Genomic DNA, 7,564 nt, shown 5'->3' on the forward strand with positions numbered 1-7,564 from the left:
GTGCAAACGTATGAAGGACAAAAAGCTCTCTCAACAAAAACTTAATTACTAAAGCCTCTCTCTGATCCAGGATGAAAGGAAAGGCAAATTAAAGGTAAACTGATTTTCAGCAAGGGAAATCCTGTTAGCTTGTTGAATTCTTTTTTTTTGCATCAGTTCTATGTGGTTTGATGAGAGAAAACATTTCCAGAACTCTTTCTGGAGGAGATTAGCAAAATGTTTTGGAAATCGCTCTGATTGCTCAAGATTGAATGTGATTTTATTAATCATTATGCAGGAAGGTTTGATGCTGTAGACAGAGATTAGAAACGGGACTAGGAGTTCACAGAATCACAGAATGGCTGAGGTTGTCAGGGACCTCTGGAGGTTATCTGACCCAGCCCCTGCTCTAACAGGGCCACCCAGGGCCAGTTGTCCAAGACTGTGTCCAGGTGGCTTTTGGGTATCTCCAGGGATGGAGACTCCACAACCTGCTTGGGCAAACTGTCCCAGTGCTCAGGCACCTTTACAGTAAAAAAGTGTTTCCTGAGAACCCAAGGAAAGAGTCTGGCTCCATCCTCTTTGCACCATTCCAGTTACCTACCCTTGCCTCACCAGTGCTCAGCAGAGGGAAGGATCACCTCCCTCAACCTGCTGTCAATGCTTTGCCTAATGCAGCCCATGACAGCATTCACCCCTCATTGCTGCAAGGGTGCATTCCTGGCTCATGTTCAGTGTGGTGTCTGCCAGGACAAGGTTGTTCCTTCCCAGGTGTAGGTCTTTGCACTTCTTGTAGGACTTCACGAGGTTCCTGTTGACCCATTTCTTCAGCCTCTTGAGGTCCCTCTGGATGGCAGTGCAACCTGCTGGTGTGTCAGCCACCCATCTGTTTGGTGTCATCTGCAAACTTGCTGAGTCTACACTCTGCCCCATCATCCAGATCCTTAATGAAGACATTAAAGAGGTCTGGACTCAGTATTGACTCCTGGGTACAACACTGGTCACAGGCCTCCAATCAGACTTTGCACCACTGATCACCACTCTCTGCATCTTGCTATTCAGCCAGTTTTCAGTCCACCTTATGTCTGCTCATCCAGCCTGTACGTCAACAGCTTCTCAATGAGGATCTTAAGGGAGACAGTGGTAAAGGCCTTACTTGAAGTCCAGTTAGGTAATAGAGTTAATGAACATTTTCATCACCGAGTGGTATTTTATGGGGCATCTTGATGGTTAACTCCCATTCAGGAAGTGAGGTATATTTAAAATTACACATTTTTTCCACTGAGTATGAAAAAAGCCTACAGAGACTAGCCCACATTCAAACATTAAACTTGAAGATTTTTTTAGGTAGGTGAGATTAATCTTTCTTTAGGTACAAAGTAATTTAAAGCCAGGAGAAGTACAGAAAAACAGTTTACTTTTTTCCTTTCTGATGACTGGATAAATATAGAAGCTTGGCAGAGATATTTTTCCCCTTTTCCCTCCTTTGTGTATCCTCTCACACATTAGAAAAGGAGGTACATGAAGGGCCAGTTTTGGTCCTTTGGGCCTAGGGCATCTGGGCTGTGAAAACCAAATTTTTACGGCTGTATCATGCTTACTGCTGTGTGTCCATTTGCCAAGCTTTTTTTTGCTTTCTCTGAGGCCCCTCAAACTCCAGCCAACCTAAAGAAACGTCTCTTCACATTTTGCCATGTCTCCAAGTCATCGCAGGTGGCAATGTACATTACTACTGCAGTGCCATGGAAGCACCATAGTAGTAATAAATACTTCTAAAATAAAACAGTAATTAATGCTACTAAATAAAACAGCAGCCACTACTGAAACTTGTGCTACCCACAGCTATCCTTTGCCATTATAAACCTCCATCATTTAATCCTTTTTGCATCTGTGCATGCTTACATTCTAGGAAAATATTTTGACTGGTGTTTTGAGTCTTAGGCTCTCTAGTTACAGGTGAGTACTTGACCTTGAACAGGTCCAAGTATTCATCATGCTCCTGTTTGAGCCACTGGCTAAAACCAAAAACATCTCAGACCATGGATGTTTCAGATTCTGTTCTGAGCTTAGAAACTGGTATTAGCAAAAACGCTGCATTTACAAAGCCGGTTTCTCCCTCCCCTGTTCTGTAACCTGTGTAATTCACTCCTTACTTTCAGTGGCTCATGAATTTAGAGCTAGAATTGATTGTTAGTCTAAACCTATTAAAATGACCTGAGTGAGGTTTGCGGTTATTTTGCAAGGTCTTTAGCTTGAAACTAATAGGACAGAAAAACTTGCAGCCATTTAGACTGCAACATGTTAGTTTTATCTCTTCAGATCCTGAATTGCAATTAAAACCAGTGTATTGTTCCAAAGTCTGATTGCATGTGGGAAGCAGGGATATAGCCTATGCTCTGGCTTACAGTATGCTAGGAATTAATGAAAGCTATTTATTTTAATAGAGAACAAAAATATTGTCTCCTTTTTGTTACTGCCTGTGGGGATCATCTGCAGAATTCTTGTAGCTACATGTCTCACAAGTATTTAAAGTAGAAAAAAATCTCTTTTTTTCCCTTTTTTTCTTCATTTAGGGAAAACATAGTGTAAGTTGCATGGAAGCCTTTGGTGGTGTGTGGGTGTATTACGTGTATGTCAAACTCACCATGGGGAATCTAATGAAGAGCGAGGAGTTTTGCCCACAGCTTGAACATCTCTTCCAATCATTCACTTGACTGGCATTTGTGGGAAAAGCCAGTGGTTTGAGGATTAAAGAAAAGCCAGAAATGTGGAGGTGACAGACAGAAATGTCCGGCTATGGCTGATGTTGCCATGTATCCCTGCAATTCCTGCTGTAAGGCTCATCTCTCTGGAAGATGACAAGCTGCCACTTTGCCTTCAGGTTGCCCTGAATGCAGACTCTTCTTCCTCTGCATGCTTTGTGGAGCTCAGAAGTGCTCAGCCACCCCTGTGCACTGCCAAGGAACAGCCCCATGTGCCCAGCAGCTCTGTGGCATCTTTGCCAGCATTTGCTTGGATCTTGTGGCACTTCAGTACTGGCTCTTGGAATTGAAGATTAATCCAATCAGACAGGAAGAGTTGTTGGCAGCCCTTTGCTATTCTTGTTGTGTGGTGCTTCTGCTTGAGACAGTTAGAATGGACTTCGCAATAAGGTGGAGCTCAGGTGTATGAACAGGGATTGTCACTTGGTGATAACCCAGCACATCTCAGGCATGAGAAAGCACTTTACAGATCTGTTAACAGAATCTGGGAAATACAAGCATCTCTTCATCCAAGATGAGACTTAGATGATATAAACTGTCATTTTGAGAATAGCTCAGGCATCAATTACGTTGGTGGGATGGAGGGAGTACAACAGGACTTTCTTCTTTAGACCAAGATCCTACGAGTCAAATACCTCCTTGGAGTCAGTTATAAAATCCATGTAGAAGAGGAGATTTATTACAGCTACATCACCAGGCAATGAGGAAATGTATGTTTTTTAAAAGGTGACACACCACTTTTTTGGCTACTGGCTGTGAATGTCCAAAGGCAAAAGTATTGATGCTGTTTCAAGTGATGGTTCCTGTGGTCTCAACTGAAAATCACTCTTTTGCAGTTGAGTATTACAGTAAATACAAAAAGGCTTACAACTGGTAACTGCAAATGTTACATGTATTTTTAACCTGGAAACAAACCAGCAGGCTGACCTTCCAACCCACAGTTTCATGTCAAAAGCGCCTATGCTGAAGATGCCAGAGCTTATGATTTTTGTCCTTCAATAGTTGGTGGAAATGGATGTTGGATTTACCAGTTGGATTTTTGCTTATCTGCTCAGGAAGTGAGAGAGACACTGATGCACCCTGCTCATGGGTAGGAATGATGCTTCAAAACATAACTGATATTGACTAGATTAAATATGTCATATGTGGTTCTTTCTTGTTTTTTGACAATCCAAACCTAAGTTTTAAGTATTGCAGTTAGAAGCCGAAAGTATGCAGTAGGCATGGGCAAAGGATCTTGCCTTTGATCTACACACATGCACCATCTCCTTTACTCTTTTACTGCCTGTTGTAAAATCCTTCCCTCAAAAGGGCTATCATCCCAGCTAGGGCTTCTTGCTGCTTCCCTTCTGCAGATGACAGAAGGGTTTATGGGAAGTACAAGCTGAAAAAAGGCTCAGAGGAGGAATTTTCAGTGCAGACAGTTTTCAGTAAGTAGTGCTGGACTGGTAGCATTGGAGAACAAAGCACTCTTTGCATTTGCAGTTCAGGTTTCCACAAAGGGCAAGGTGGGAGCTCCTCTCCCAGTACTCACTGTTTTTTAGCCTCTCCTGCCATTCTCTGAGTCCAACTGGAAAAGTGCTGGGATAAGAAAACAGCCCTGTGTGGCTGGTCAGGTCAGAGCAGCATGTAGCAAGTAAAGCATATGTGGATATTTCTCAGTACTACATAAACTTCAGGCTGAACCGAAAAGCAACTCACCGTAGCTTAGTAGGCTCACAAGAAGAGATTTTCTTAGAAGAGGATTTTGAGAGGTTAAGAGAGTTTGCAGTGGTTTTAGTTGTGGGTCTGAGCTTAGTGTTCAGTGCTGAATTCATCCAGGTTGCTGTTCTAGGCTGGTGCTTGGTTTCAGTGGGAAACGAGCTTGGTATGGAGACGCTGCAGCATGTGCTCTGTTGCAGTGTGTTTTGCCATTTATGTCTCTTAGAATTATACTAAATGGAATCACTTAAGTCTCATTTTCATCCCAGCAAGTAATGGTTAAGTGTAGTACCATGGAGCAACACACTCCCTGCCTCCTCAAATAGCTGTATTACCCTTCTTTGTGTGTCACCCATCATTGTTTGCAAGCTAGAAGATCTGGGTTTGAACATCCAGTTCACTGCTGTCCTGTGATTTGGAAGCCCTGTTTTACATGTCAAGATATGAGGTTAGTAGAGGAAAAAAAACAGTCACTTTCTCTCATTACAAGGTCCCTGAGGACCACTGTGGAGCTTCACGGGGCTCTTGCCATCGCTTTCCTGCAGCAAACCACAGGTCAGAGCTTCTGCCACTGCCTGCTTTACATCCTCCTGTTTCCTCTCTGACACAGAGACTCTGATAATAGGGATCCTCCTCAACAGGGACTGAAGTGAAACCAAAGCACATACAAAGAAGCCAGATTTTTCCAGGCAGTTAACTGTGGGAATAGCTAACCAGGCAGTTTATGCTTACTTGGAAGCAAATAACTGTTTTCTTATAAGAAATTCAGACCAGGAGAGGCAGAAGAGCTGAGTCTGGGGAAGGAAACACAAGGTGGAAACCTATAGAAATTATAAGAGGGGATCTTGTGGGATGATCCAAAAAGTCACCCAGAGAGCTGGATTACTTCTCCAGCTTCTGCTTGAGTTCTGACTTCAGTTCCTCCAGGTACTAGTGGCTTTGATACTCACTCTTCCTCATGTTTAAAAATGACTCCCCTGAAGACTGAATCTGAGAGATGCTCACATTAAAATTAATGCAGCCTTGGACTCCTGCTAATCCAAAAATCCCACAATAAACCACTCGCTTGATCCAAACGGTCGATGATATGCCTGAGATAACTGCAGTGACACATCCCAGGGTGAACCAGTGCCCCGGGACATGTCAATGGTAGGAGTAGAAACCTGCATTATACCAATGTTTGGATTTGGGCAGTGCCTGGGGTTGTTACAGAGAGATGGAGTATTGAAGACCTGAAGACTGCCAGGATCTTGCCTGCTCCCAAAACATAGCTTCAAGGCCCAGAGCAAACGCTCAGTGGTGCACAAACTGTAGCATCCTTGTGTGAAAGCTAAAGAGGTGATACTAATCTAAATCCAAATGTCAGAATTCAGATTGCTGCCAAAATTTAGCTATGGTTAGAGAAAATTACAAAAAATAAAAAAATTAAAAAAATCCAACTCAAAAATTCAGGAATGCTCATTGCTGAGCAGGAGCCAAGAAAACTTGTTTACAGCTCACTCTCTGTTTAGAACAATTAATCACTAAGCCTTGGCTGCAGTTCCCACAAATCACCCGAAAGGACGCCTGTCAGGTTGTGTTAAGCCGAAGTGCTGTGAAAGAGTCAGCTACAGCCTGGGATACAGATGAAAATTGGTGTGCTAGTTCACTGCTAATAGGTGATTTACAAAAAACACAAATAGAGAAACTATCCACTGAGGTAACAGAACCACCTTTTTCCCTTTAATGACTTCCTGATACCTGGAATGAATGCACAATCAAGGAGATGTATCTATCTGAGATGCTCCTGGAGCTCCATTGTTGTGGGGTCTTCCCTAGCTGCAAGGTAATAAAATACATTCAGAGGTGCACTAAAGATAAAACTAATAAGAGAGAGGGGGAAAAAAAATTGTTGAGGAAAGGAACAATTTCTTCCACTATTCTGTGGAACAGCTGATGTCCTGATGGAGCAGCAGAAGTGGCCTTAGCAGTAGATACAGATCTGGAAAGCACCAGAAAACATGAGCTTGTGTGGGCAGACCCATCCATGAGGCGAGTCTTTGCATGTGAATGCTCTGAGGCTTTCCCTGGACAGGGGCTGCATCAGGGTCATGGGCTTTGCAGCTTCATCTCCAACCATGAGTATCCTCCACCGCTGACCCTCATACTCCTGGTGTGGTGCCGGACCTGCCTGGTCACTGGGGACATGCCTGCAGACCCAGCTGGTGGCCATCACTGTATCTACATGGGGAGTCTATGTGGCTGGTTTAGACTGTCAGAGGGTGTTACCCAGTTAGAAAACAGATAAAATTATAAATACCTCTTATTCATCAACATTTTAGATAAGTTCTTTCATTCTATGAAGTTACATACACTGTAAGAGGAACCAGAAGCTGTGTTTAGATCTTCATGTGAGAGCAAGAGATTATCTTGATCCGAAATAGGTATTTTTGTTTAAATGAGAAATAAAGTCATAATGAATGTGTGCCATGTTCCCAAACCTTCCCTGAAGAAGCATGAACTTTACAGATTTATAGGCCTGTCTGGAAATACTCAGCAGCATTCACTAAGGTCATTATCACACATAAACAGGTTCAGGTACAGACTTCTAATTACCTTTAAAAATAATAAAGCATCTAGAACATAATTTCTTGGCATTTTCAATTGCATTTTTTTCCCTATACTGCAGGCATAAAGTGATTACTGTGGCTCTCAGCTGATGCCTAGAAGCATCAATGAAAATAGAGATGTCAAATATTGAGAAGTCTCTTATTTGTACATTATCTCTGCAAAAGAATGGCTTTCTTCGGCTAAGCAAGGAGTTGTTTTAATCTATGTTTCCATGTCCACTTTTCTGTTCAGCAAGAAGAGCGTTTTCCCTTTAGGAGATCCATCAAGCCTGTCAACACTATAATTCTGAATACACTTACAATTATTTTTGCCTCCAAGTGAATGCATCTACATTTTGAAATGCACTCTGATTCCCAAACGTATTTCAGAATAATTAAGTGCCAAAAAGATGTTTTAGAGTACATTTCAGTTGACTTTTCCTTGAAGTCAGAGTGATAAAAGTTTCTTCTTTCTCAAATATCATCGTCTAAAATTAACAGCAATAAGCAACAATTTGAGTTAGAGAATGTTGC

The sequence above is a fragment of the Pezoporus occidentalis genome, unplaced genomic scaffold, assembly GCF_034315485.1.
Source record: "Pezoporus occidentalis ecotype Australia unplaced genomic scaffold, CSIRO_AGI_Poc_V1 ctg23, whole genome shotgun sequence".
NCBI lineage: Eukaryota > Metazoa > Chordata > Aves > Psittaciformes > Psittacidae > Pezoporus > Pezoporus occidentalis.